We start from the raw sequence: 14,371 nt of genomic DNA, 5'->3' as shown, positions 1-14,371 counted from the left end.
TTGTGCTGCCACTCCATAAGAGCAGGGATAGTAGTGATCTTAATGATTATTGCCCCATTTCAAGGCTTCCTTGTCTAGCTAAGATGTTTTAATGTAAACCAATCAGGGTTTAGGCCTGGACATTGCAATATTACAGCAACCACTTTAGTTTTTAATGATCTTGTCAATGGTTTAGACACTAAAATGAAATGTGCTGCTTTGTTAGTGGACCAGTCAAGAGCTTTGATACTGTTGATCATGCTATTTTATTAAGTTGTCCTCGATAGGCCTGAGATCTGAAGCCTATTCATGGTTTAGGATTATCTTCTTATGGGCAGGTGGGAAGGTAGTGTCCCACCTGGCCAACATCCGGTGAAATTGCAGAGTGCGAAATTCAAACTACAGAATTATAAATATTTAACTTTCATAAAATCACAAGTGTAATACATAAAAAAAGCTTAACTTCTTGTTAATCCAGCCACTGTGTCAGAATTCAAAAAGGCTTTACGGCAAAAGCACACCATGCGATTATCTGAGGACAGCGCCCCGCATACAAAGCATAAAAAACATATTTCAACCAGGCGCCACAAAAGTCAGAAATAGCGATATAATAAATGCCTTACCTTTGATGATCTTCTTCTGTTGGCACTCCAAAAGGTCCCAGCTACATCACAAATGGTCCTTTTGTTTGATAAAGTCCTTCTTTATATCCATAAAAACTCAGTTTAGCTGGCGCGCTTCAGTCAATAATCCACCCAGTTCCCCTCCATCAAATCAAATCAAATGTATTTTTATAGCCCTTCTTACATCAGCTGATATCTCAAAGTGCTGTACAGAAACCCAGCAAGCAATTCAGGTGTAGAAGCACGGTGGTTAGGAAAAACTCCCTAGAAAGGCCAGAACCTAGGAAGAAACCTAGAGAGGAACCAGGCTATGAGGGGTGGCCAGTCCTCTTCTGGCTAGGCCGGGTGGAGAGTATAACAGATCATGGCCAAGATGTTCAAATGTGCATAAATGACCAGCATGATCAAATAGTACAATGCTCAAAAAAATAAAGGAAACACTAAAATAACACATCCTAGATCTGAATGAATGAAATATTCTTATAAAATAATTTTTATTAAATACAAAATCACACAAAAATGATCAATGGAAATCAAATTTATCAACCCATGGAGGTCTGGATTTGGAGTAACACTCAAAATGAAAGTGGAAAACCAAACTACAGGCTGATCCAACTTTGACGTAATGTCCTCAAAACAAGTCAAAATGAAGCTCAGTAGTGTGTGTGGCCTCCACGTGCCTGTATGACCTCCATACACCGCCTGGGCATGCTCCTGATGAGGTGGCGGATGGTCTCCTGAGGGATCTCCTCCCAGACCTGGACTAAAGCATCCGCCATCTCCTGGACAGTCTGTGGTGCAATGTGGCGTTGGTGGATGGAGCGAGACATGATGTCCCAGATGTGCTCAATTGGATTCAGGTCTGGGGAACGGGCGGGCCAGTCCATAGCATCAATGCCTTCCTCTTGCAGGAACTGCTGACACACTCCAGCCACATGAGGTCTAGCATTGTCTTGCATTAGGAGGAACCCAGGACCAACCGCACCAGCATATGGTGGTGGGGGTCTGAGGATCTCATCTCGGTACCTAATGGCAGTCAGGCTACCTCTGGCGAGCACATGGAGGGCTGTGCGCCCCCCCAAAGAAATGCCACCCCACACCATGACTGACCCACCGCCAAACCGGTCATGCTGGAGGATGTTGCAGGCAGCAAAACGTTCTCCACGGCATCTCCAGACTGTCACGTCTGTCACATGTGCTCAGTGTGAACCTGCTTTCATCTGTGAAGAGCACAGGGCGCCAGTGGCGAATTTTCCAATCTTGGTGTTCTCTGGCAAATGCCAAACGTCCTGCACGGTGTTGGGCTGTAAAGCACAACCCCCACCTGTGGACGTTGGACCCTCATACCACCCTCAAGAAGTCTGTTTCTGACCGTTTGAGCAGACACATGCACATTTGTAGCCTGCTGGAGGTCATTTTGCAGGGCTCTGGCAGTGCTCCTCCTGCTCCTCCTTGCACAAAGGCGGAGGTAGCGGTCCTGCTGCTGGGTTGTTGCCCTCCTACGGCCTCCTCCACGTCTCCTGATGTACTGGCCTGTCTCCTGGTAGCGCCTCCATGCTCTGGACAATACGCTGACAGACACAGCAAACCTTCTTGCCACAGCTCGCATTGATGTGCCATCCTGGATGAGCTGCACTACCTGAGCCACTTGTGTGGGTTGTAGACTCCGTCTCATGCTACCACTAGAGTGAAAGCACCGGCAGCATTCAAAAGTGACCAAAACATCAGCCAGGAAGCATAGGAACTGAGAAGTGGTCTGTGGTTATCACCTGCAGAACCACTCCTTTATTGGGGGTGTCTTGCTAATTGCCTATAATTTCCACCTGTTGTCAATTCCATTTGCACAACAGCATGTGAAATTTATTGTCAATCAGTGTTGCTTCCTAAGTGGACAGTTTGATTTCACAGAAGTGTGATTGACTTGGAGTTACACTGTGTTGTTTAAGTGTTCCCTTTATTTTTTTGAGCAGTGTAATAATCACAGTAGTTGTCGAGGGTGCAACAAGTCAGCACCTCAGGAGTAAATGTCAGTTGGCTTTTCATAGCTGATCATTAAGAGTATCTCCACCGCTCCTGCTGTCTCTAGAGAGTTGAAAACAGCAGGTCTGGGACAGGTAGCACGTCCGGTGAACAGGTTTCATAGCCACAGGCCGAACAGTTGAAACTGGAGCAGCAGCACGGCCAGGTGGACTGGGGACAGCAAGGAGTCATCATGACAGGTAGTCCTGAGGCATGGTCGTAGGGCTCAGGTCCTCTGAGAGAGAGAACGAAAGAGAGAAAGAGAGAATTAGAGAGAGCATACTTAAATTCACACAGGACACCCGATAAGACAGGAGAAGTACTCCAGATATAACAGACTTACCCTAGCCCCCCGACACATAAACTACTGCAGCATAAAGGCTGAGAGGAGGGGTCAGGAGACACTGTGGCCCCATCCGATGATACCCCAAGGCCAAACAGGCAGGATATAACCCCACCCACTTTGCCAAAGCACAGCCCCCACACCACTAAGGGATATCTTCAACCACCAACTTACCATCCTGAGACAAGGCCGAGTATAGCCCACAAAGATCTCCGCCACGGCACAACCCAAGGGGGGGCACCAACCCAGACAGGAAGATCACATCAGTGACTCAACCCACTCAAGTGACGCACCCCTCCTAGGGACGGCATGGAAGAGCACCAGTAAGCCAGTGACTCAGCCCCTGTAATAGGGTTAGAGGCAGAGAGCCTCTAAGAGAGGCCAGAGCCTTTCCGTTCACCTTCACACTCCTGGGTCAGACTACACTCAATCATATGACCTACTGAAGAGATGAGTCTTCAGTAAAGACTTAAAGTTTGAGACCGAGTCTGCGTCTCTCACATGGGTAGGCAGACCATTCCATAAAAATGGAGCTCCAAAGGAGAAAGGCCTGATTCCAGCTGTTTGCTTAGAAATTCTAGGGACAATTAGGAGGCCTGCATGTTGTGACCATAGCGTAGGGGTAGGTATGTACGGCAGGACCAAATCGGAAAGATAGGTAGGAGCAAGCCCATGTAATGCTTTGTAGGTTAGCAGTAAAACCTTGAAATCAGCCCTTGCCTTAACAGGAAGCCAGTGTAGGGAGGCTAGCACTGGAGTAATATTATCACGTTTTTTGGTTCTAGTCAGGATTCCAGCAGCCGTATTTAACACTAACTGAAGTTTATTTTGTGCTTTATCCTGGTAGCCGGAAAGTAGAGCATTCCAGTAATCTAACCTAGAAGTAACAAAAGCATGGATACATTTTTCTGCATTTTTGGACAGAAAGTTTCTGATTTTCTCAATGTTACGTAGATGGAAAAAAGCTGTCATTGAAACAGTCTTGATATGTTCGTGAAAAGAGAGATCAGGGTCCAGAGTAACGCCGAGGTCCTTCACAGTTTTATTTGAGACGACTGTACAACTATCAAGATTAATTGTCAGATTCAAAAGAAGATGTCTTTGTTTCTTGGTACCTAGAACAAGCATCTCTGTTTTGTCCGAGTTTAAAAGTAGAAAGTTTGCAGCCACCACTTCCTTATGTGGCTTCTAGCGAGAGCAATTTTGGGGCTTTACCATGTTTCATTGAAATGTGTCTCATCCGCATAGCAGTGGAGGTCAACATGCATCTAGGGTATTGAGCAAGGTTAAATTGAGTTCCTCAGTTAGGTGGTTAACTGATTTTTGTCGTCTGACGTCTTTGGGTAGGCAGAGGGAGTCTGGAAGGGCATCAAGGAATCTTTGGGTTGTCTGAGAATTTATAGCATGACTTTTGATGCTCCTTGATTGGGGTCTGAGCAGATTATTTGTTGCGATTGCAAACATAATAAAATGGTGGTCCGATAGTCCAGGATTATGAGGAAAAACATTAAGATCCACAACATTTATTCCATGGGACAAAACTAGTATGACTGTGAGAGTGAGTAGGTCCAAAGACATGTTGGACAAAACCCACTGAGTCAATGATGGCTCCGAAAACCTTTTGGAGTGGGTCTGTGGACTTTACAATGTGAATATTAAAATCACCAAAAATTAGAATATCATCTGCTATGACTACAAGGTCCGATAGAAATTCATGGAACTTAGTGAGGAATGATGTATATGGCCCAGGAGGCCTGTAAACAGTAGCTATAAAAAGTGATTGAGTAGGCTGCATAGATTTCATGACTAGAAGCTCAAAAGATGAAAACTTCCGGGGGGGTTTTGTAAATTGAAATTTGCTATCGTAAATGTTAGCAACACCTCCACCTTTGCAGGTTGCATGGGGGATATGGTCACTAGTGTAACCAGGAGGTGAGGCCTCATTTAACACAGTAAATTCATCAGGCTTAAGCCATGTTTCAGTCATGCCAATCACATCAAGATTATGATCAGTGAATTGTTCATTGACTATAACTGCCTTTGAAGTGAGGGATTTAACATTAAGTAGCCCTATTTTGAGATGTGAGGTATCACGATCTCTTTCAATAATGGCAGGAATGGAGGAGGTCTTTATTCTAGTGCGATTGCTATGGCGAACACCGCCATGTTTAGTTTTGCCCAACCTAGGTCGAGGCACAGACACGGTCTCAATGGGGATAGCTCAGCTGACTACACTGACTGTGCTAGTGGCAGACTCCACTAAGCTGGCAGGCTGGCTAACAGCCTGTTGCCTGACCAGCACCCTATTTCATTGTGGAGCTAGAGGAGTTAGAGCCCTGTCTATGTTGGTAGATAAGATGAGAGCACCCCTCCAGCTAGGATCGAGTCCATCACTCCTCAACAGGCCAGGCTTGGTCCTGTTTGTGGGTGAGTCCCAGAAAGAGGGCCAATTATCTACAAATTCTATCTTTTGGGAGGGGCAGAAAACAGGTTTCAACCAGCGATTGAGTTGTGAGACTGCTGTAGAGCTCATCACTCCCCCTAACTGGGAGGGGGCCAGAGACAATTACTCAATGCCGACACATCTTTCAAGCTGATTTACAAGCTGAAGCTATGTTGCGCTTGGTGACCTCTGACTGTTTCATCCTAACATCGTTGGTGCCGACGTGGATAACAAAATCTCTATACTCTCTACACTCGCCAGTTTTAGCTTTAGCCAGCACCATCTTCAGATTAACCTTAACCTCTCTGGGATAGCCAGGGAAAATTCAGAGCGCCAAATTAAAATAAATTACTATAAAAATCAAACTTTCATTAAATCACACATGCAAGATAGCAAATTAAAGCTACACTTGTTGTGAATCCAGACAACATGTGAGATTTCAAAAAGGCTATTAACTGAGGATAGCACCCCAGTAAACAAAGAGAGAGAAGCATATTTCAACCCTGCGGGCGCGACACAAATTGCAGGAATAAAAATATAATCCATGCCTTACCTTTGACGGGCTTCTTTTGTTGGCACTCCAATATGTCCGATAAACATCACAAATGGTCCTTTTGTTTGATTAATTCAGTCAATATATATCCAAAATGTCCATTTATTTGGCGCGTTTGATCATGAAAAACACCGGTTCCAACTTGCGCAACGTGACTACATAATATCTCAAAAGTTACCTGTAAACTTTGCCAAAACATTTCAAACTACTTTTGTAACACAACTTTAGGTATTTTTAACGTAAAGTAATTGATCAAATTGAAGACAGGATGATCTGTGTTCAATACAGGAGGAAAACAAACTGTACCTAGCTTTCTGGTCACGCGCCTCTATCTAACAGTACACTTCAAGTTACCCTCGTTCTGAACAGTGCTACTTCTTCATTACACAAAGGAATAACCTCAACCAATTTCTAAAGACTGTTGACATCCAGTGGAAGCGGTAGGAACTGCAAGAAGGTCCCTTAGAAATCTGGATTCCCAATGACAACTCATTGAAAAGAGAGTGACCTCAAAAAAAATCTGAATGGTTTGTCCTCTGGGTTTCGCCTGCTAAATAAGTTCTGTTATACTCACTTTCTATCCAAATCTAATAATATGCATATCTTATCTTCTGGGGATGAATTGGGTATGCATTTCATCCGGATGTGAAAATACTGCCCCCTGTCACCAAGAAGTTAACGTCGGTAGCCCTGTCCCCTGGTAAACAGTGTATGATCGCTGGATGATTCGTTTTAAATCTAATACTGCGGGTAATGGAGTCGCCAATGACTAGGGTTTTCAATTTGTCAGAGCTAATGGTGGGAAGCTTCGGTGTCTCAGGCCCCGTAACAGGAGGAGTAGAGGCCAGAGAAGGCTTGGCCTCAGACTCCGACTCGCTGCTTAATGGGGAAAACCGGTTGAAAGTTTCTGTCAGCTGAATGAGCAACACCGGTTGAGCATTCCTACAGCATTTCCATCCAGAAGCCATGAGAAAAGTGTCCGGCTGCGGGGACCGTGCAAGGGGATTTGTACTAACGTTACTATCTGTACTTACTGCTGGCACAGACGCTGTTTAATCCTTTCCTACACTGAAATTGCCCTTGCCTATCGATTGCGTCTGAAGCTGGGCTTGCAGCACAGCTATCCTCGCCGTAAGGCGATCGTTCTCCTGTATATTATGAGTACAGCATCTGCAATTAGAAGGCATCATGTTAATGTTACTACTTAGCTTCGGCTGTGAGTGAAAAAAAATTATGAAAAAAAGTTAAGTGAGGGAAAAACTAAAAATATAAACGGTAACTAAAAAGTAAAAACCGTAAAGTTGTCAGGTAGCAAGGTAAGGTTGGCAACAAAACGCACAGCAACACGCAAACAAGTCTGCAAGTTGTGACCAGAAATAACACGCTCAGTTGAATCCCAAACGTTACTAATAAACTTTTACAAACAAGTCAAACAACGTTTATAATCAAACCTTAGGTACCCTAATATGTAAATAAATGATACAATTTAAGACGGAGAATCGTTATTGTCTTTACCGGAGAAAAATACCAAAGAACGCACTCTCTTCCACGCACTTGGAAACACTACAGCCAAAATGCGAGCCACCTAGAAAAACTACAATTTCTGGGTCATTTTTCCAAAAAACAGCATGAAACTCTTTCTAAAGACGGTTGACATCTAGTGGAAGCCAAAGGAACTGCGATCTGGGAGGATTTCGACTTATAATAAAAGTGACAGCCATTGAAAACAGTGGTAGGCTGAATTCTTTTTTTGGGGGGGGGGGGGGGGGGTCACAGACATAATTCTAACAGTTTTAGAAACTGTTTTCTAACCAAATCTACCAATTATATGCATATGCTATTGTCTGGGCCTGAGTAACAGGCAGTTTACTTTCACACACAGTTGCTGGTATTTTGGCCCATTGCACAATGCAGATCTCATCTAGAGCAATGATGTTTTGGGGCTGTTGCTGGGCAACACAGACTTTCAACTCCCTCCAAAGATTTTCTATGGGGTTGAGATCTGGAGACTGGCTAGGCCACTCCAAGACCTTGAAATGCTTCTTACGAAGCCACTCCTTCATTCTCCGGGCGGTGTGTTTGGGATCATTGTCATGCTGAAAGACCCAGCCACGTTTCATCTTCAATGCCCTTGCTGATGGAAGGAGGTTTTCACTCAAAATCTCACAATACATGGCCCCATTCATTCTTTCCTTTACACGGATCAGTCGTCCTGGTCCCTTTGCAGAAAAACAGCCCCAAAGCATGATGTTTCCACCCCCATGCTTCACAGTAGGTATGGTGTTCTTTGGATGCAACCCAGCATTCTTTGTCCTCCAAACATGACGAGTTGAGTTTTTACCAAAAAGTTATATTTTGGTTTCATCTGACCATATGACATTCTCCCAATCTTCTTCTGGATCATCCTAATGCTCTCTAGCAAACTTCAGACGGGCCTGGACATGTACTGGCTAAAGCAGGGGGACATGTCTGACACTGCAGGATTTGAGTCCCTGACGGCGTAGTGTGTTACTGATGGTAGGCTTTGTTACTTTGGTCTCAGCTCTCTGCAGGTCATTCACTAGGTCCCTAGGTGTGGTTCTGGGATTTTTGCTCACCGTTCTTGTGATCATTTTGACCCCACGGGGTGAGATCTTGCGTGGAGCCCCAGATCGAGAGAGATTATCAGTGGTCTTGTATGTCTTCCATTTCCTAATAATTGCTCCCACAGTTGATTTATTCAAACCAAGCTGCTTACCTATTGCAGATTCAGTCTTCCCAGCCTGGTGCAGGTCTACAATTTTGGTCTTGGCCATAGTGGAGTTTGGAGTGTGACTGTTTGAGGTTGTGTTCAAACAGGTGCCATTAATGCAGGTAACGAGTGGAGGACAGATGAACCTCTTAAAGAAGTGATGTGATTTTCTGGATTTTTTTTCTAATTTTGTCTGTCATAGTTGAAGTGTACCTATGATGAAAATTACAGGCCTCTCTCATCTTTTTAAGTGGGAGAACTTCCACAATTGGTGGCTGACTAAATTTTGTTTTGCCCCACTGTAGAATAGAGACCAAGGTCTCAATTTGTCTTCCCTGTTAAAATAAAGGTTAAATAAATAAAAAAAGATGTGATTTTCTTTACACTTCAACCTTGGTTCAGCTGGGTGCTGATGAGGGTCAGAACTCTTTAAGTTATTACAGTTAAGAATGAACCTAATTTATATTTTGGAGACAACCTTTAGAAGAGAGCTACTGTATGTTAACAAACCATGCAGGTCTTTTCGTGTTATTGTAGGCCTATATACATCTCTATTTGAGATCTCCCGTCTTTGTGTTACAGTTAGTCAGGATGCTGTTTCATCACAGGCCCACGCATTTCCTCTGCATTCCTCCCATAAGATTCAGAGGTGGTGTGTATAGACTCAGATCATTTTTGGTGACACCCGGGGGGGGTTCGCTGTTGATAATTGTCAGGGGAAGAGGCTCTATCTTCAAAGACGCCCTCACACCTGACTGTTTTGGATGAGGCTAATTTTCCCTTGACGAGTGCTCGTTTTCACTCAGCATCAGAACACGTATTCACAGACTTTTTGGTTGGCATTGTCAGAATGTGTATATTTGATTTCAAACACCACAATTTTCTGTTGTTTTCCCATATACAGTAGTGATCGTGAAATGTCAAATCAAAGAGGATTCTGACTGTGAAGTGGGATTGTGAAACCTTTACTGTAAATCCCTGTTTAAATGTTTCCTCTAAAGCTTACCTAACCTGTGTGATAGAGGAATAGTAAAATTAATAAACTAACAAGCAAATAAGATAATTAGACTCATAATTTGCCTTTGAAGGATAACAAATAATGTAATTTAAATTATTTTAGAGAAGAACTGACAGAATGTCATTAGAGGTGGTCAGCAGGTTCAGAGGAAAACACAATTATTTGTACCTACAGTACACTATACATGGGGAAAGAAAGTGAAAATATTTTAGAATTTTAGGGAGATTTTCTCCCATCTTGTGAGGAGGAGATCATTTAATTTGTATTCATTGGTATTCTTGGCCAACTCAAATGGCAACACAGTCATTATGTTTCACAGCTCCCAGGACTCCAAAATGCTCCCACACACCACACAGCTTAATATATATGTGCAGCCTGCGAACACATATGCTTTGTTTTGAATACAAATGGACCTGTATTACATGTCCTACACTAGATCCACATCTCTATTAGTCTGATGTGTTCTACACTGAAGGATTTTGAAGCGTTGGGTCATGGCTAAATCTCACTAGCTGGACAGGCATTTAAATATTGTCACTAGTGTGCATACCTGTACGTTTGTATCATACAATTGGTTGCTATATAAAGAGTGGTCCTTATTGGAAGATGTTCTGAGATCATTCAGATGAAGCAGTGACATGGTGACATCTCCATACTATGACAGTGTACCATAGAGACTAAACCCACTGCACATACGGTCCTTTGACTTGGGTACGTTGTGGTCCATTATTGAAAATGTCTGAGTACTTACAGTATTACAGTAGAAAATATCAATATAACTTGGCTATCATACATTTTTGTGTATCACAATAGTATCTGTAGAAGTCAGTAAGAGGCCTCTCCCACATAACTACTCCAAACTTCAGGTTCAAATACAATACAAATACAAATACAAAGATGAAACCAAAAACAAATGCTGAGTCCAACAACCAATCCTTTATACTGAGCTGATCAATAAATCAAGTATATACTCCATAGATATACTGTAATTCTGTAATTCTATAAAACCAAACCAGCATATGCTTGTGTTCTAGCTTAATTGATTGTACTAACAACAGAAAGGCTGAGGCTACATATATCATTATTTTGATAATCAAAACTATGATAAAATAGCTGTCATATCCTGATTAATTGTATTTATTGGTTGCACCTCCGTCACTTGGTCGCATCACGCCATTGTTATGAACGCTCTAAAGACGTCTCAGCTAATTGTGCCCGAAAGTCAAGTGGTGCCCAATTATTCTGAACAGGGGCTAATGACTGTTTCGTTTAAAGGGATAGTTCGGGATTTTGGCAAAGAAGCCCTTTATCTAGCAGTGGTTATTAAAACAAAGAAATGCAATAGTTGGACAACTGATGAAGATACTCCAAACCTTTTTAATAAACAAAAACCGATCAGATGTTGAATGAATTATAGCACATAAAACATTTTACTGGCACAGACAGATAATGAATGGAGTGCAGAGATTTTGGTGAGAATTCAGGTATTCAATTTATTGCCAAATGTCACTTTATATTCTTAGAATGCACTCATATGTCAATTTTCTAGTGGTATCATGTATTTGAAAAATATTTTGTGTTAAAATAAAGACAATTATATGTGCCTCATTTGCAGAAATAGACTAGGTGTATGTGCATATATGAATGAATTAACAAAGGGGTGGAGCAAGGCTGCCTGCAACTACCAAAATCTTGCTCTATCTAGGCCTACCTGCACTCACCTGAGCTCTCTAGACTGCCTCATTAATTACTGCTGTTGTCATGTTCTTTTGCATAATTCACCAAGTGTCAATAGCAGGATACCCTTGGATAAAAAATCAACACGCTTAGCTCTAGATTACATCTATCTATACATACTTTACATTGTTTGCAAGATCAGCTATAATATCACTATAATCTGAGTGTTCATTTTTGGAAAATGCTTTAATTTCAGCACATCTCATTTGAAAACTTTTCAAATGTACAAAATTATTACAGCCATTAAAATAAAGTTATTTTTTCTTTCTTGTGATGTAAGAGTCGAGACAATGCGTCAAATCCCAGACTAAGCTTAAGCATTCATTGTAGATGCAATGGAAAGACAATGTATTCCAGCACATTTCAGCCATTACCGGGGTGTGTATGACAGATCATTACAAACATTTTCTTGGATGTGAAATGGGATAAAATAACGGGCACAGGCAAGAGTATGAAAGAGTTACAGGAGTAAAATTAAATCAATCAATCCAATGAGATTTAACTGACAAGTGGATTTTGCACCCCTCAAACACAGGAAATAGATAGCTGAATGACAGATCCACAGGTGGGCAGGGCATGCACATTGCTACTTTATCTACTTCCCCAGAATCAGATGAACTCATGGATACCATTTTAATGTCTCTGTGTCCAGTATGAAAGAAATTAAAGCTAGTTTTGCAAGCCAAAGCTACCTAGCTGTAGCGCTTTCTACGCGCAAAGACTGTAAGTCTTCTGGGTTTTTCTTCGGGTTTTGTACTCAAAGACTTCCAGTCTTTGCGCTAAGCTAGTTAGTATTGGCTTGCAAAACGACCTCTTACTTCCATCATACTGGACGCAGAGACATAAAACTGGTATCCACGTCTCTGGAGAAGTAGATAAAGGGCTTCATTGCCAAAATTCCAAACTATCCCTGGGAATACGATGACATTGCTAGAGTAGGGAAATAAATATAGTGCCTTGCAAAAGTATTCATCCCCCTAGGCATTTTTCCTATTTTGTTGCATTACAAACTGTAATTTAAATTGATCTTTATTTGGATTTCATGTAATGGACATACACAAAATAGTCAAAATCGGTAAAGTAAAATGAATTGTTTCAAAAAATAAATAAAATTTAAAAAAAACGGAAAAGTGTGAAGATGTATTCACCCTCTTTACTATGAAGCCCCGAAATAAGATCTGATGCAACCAATTACCTTCAGAAGTCACATAATTAGTTAAATAAAGTGCACCTGTTGCAATCTAAGTGTCACATGATCTGTCACATGATCTCAGTATATATACACCTGTTCTGAAAGGCCCCAGAGTCTACTACACAACTAAACTATGGGCACCACCAAGCAAGCGGCACCATGCAGACCAAGGAGCTCTCCAAACAGGTCAGGGACAAAGTTGTGGAGAAGTACAGATCAGGGTTGGGTTAAACAAATATCCAAAACTTTGAACATGTATAAAAAATGGAAAGAATATGGCACAACAACACACCAGCCAAGAGAGGGCCACCCACCAAATCTCACAGACCAGGCAAGGAGGGCATTAATCAGAGAGGCAACAAAGAGACCAAAGATAACCCTGAAGGAGCTGCAAAGCTCCACAGCGGACATTGGAGTATCTGTTCATAGGACCACTTTAAGCCATACACTCCACTGAGCTGGGCTTTACGGAAGAGTGTCCAGAAAAAAAACATTGCTTAAAGAAAAAATAAGCGAACACGTTTGGTGTTCTCCAAAATACATGTGGGAGACTCCCCAAACATATGGAAGAAGGTACTCTGGTCAGATGAGACTAAAATGTAGGTTTTTGGCCATCAAGGACAATGCTATGTCTGGCGCAAACTCAACACTTCTTATCACCCCGAGACTACCATCCCCACAGTGAAGCATGGTGGTGGCAGCATCATGCTGTGGGGATGTTTTTCATCAGTTGGAACTGGGGAACTGGTCAGAATTGAAGGAATGATGGATGGCGTTAAATACAGGGAAATTCTTGATGGAAACCTGTTTCAGTCTTCCAGAGATTTGAGACTGGGATGAATACTTTCGCAACCCACTGTACTAAGAAACAACTTTGCTACCATTATGATGTGGTCGAATTTACTTCAGAGATGGCACTATTAGCTTGTAAACAGCTATCGATGCTAACGTTAGCTATCTACAATCTGGTACTGTCCACTCATTTTAGCTAGCTAAGGTTATACTGCATGTAAAGTCAATCTGGCAACATCACAATGATGACAAAAGATTTTCCTACTAATTATGTGCCTCCTTTTGAAATGTAATCATCTTTCCAAGGCACTGTAATGCATTTTCTACTACATTTTCATCAATGCCAATTGAGAATGCATTAAAGGTAGACTAGGCGAAATGACGTTGACACAAGCGGCACCTCAGATATTGCGATGAGCTAAATGTAAGACTTTGCTCACACACTCACAAGAGTATCAGAGCATGTGCACGGTTTCACTTCACGCTATTATAATGTGGTAGCCACGGGAACAAAACAACGGAGAAGTTATGCCTTCAATGCTCTTATGTGTTGAGGAAATTGACCCACTATGCTGTTAACTTTGTGCATCTATGTCATATTCCAAGAGTCTACCTTTAAGTAGAATGTTCAGTCGGTGCAGTGCTCAAGATCATTTTCATAACAATGTGCAACCCATAAATACCATTGGGAGAGAAACCAGTGCACCGCAGCTTTAAACACCTGGAAAGTGTTAAGGAAAATAGTCTTTAATCATGACAATTAATATAATATTTTTTTAGTGTTCAATTCTTAGCCATCGTATACTTGGCTGCATCATCCAATCTTCATCTCTTGTACATCACACAATGAAACTAAATGCCTTAATTTCCATTTAACAGGAGCTGTATAATTATAATGGCTCTACATCAGTGTGAGGGTTGTATTACTCAGTCACAGGGGT

Source organism: Oncorhynchus mykiss, chromosome 12 (genome assembly GCF_013265735.2).
Source record: "Oncorhynchus mykiss isolate Arlee chromosome 12, USDA_OmykA_1.1, whole genome shotgun sequence".
Classification (NCBI taxonomy): Eukaryota; Metazoa; Chordata; class Actinopteri; order Salmoniformes; family Salmonidae; genus Oncorhynchus; species Oncorhynchus mykiss.
The sequence above is the reverse complement of the archived record's forward strand: the minus strand, read 5'-3'. Positions refer to the sequence as shown.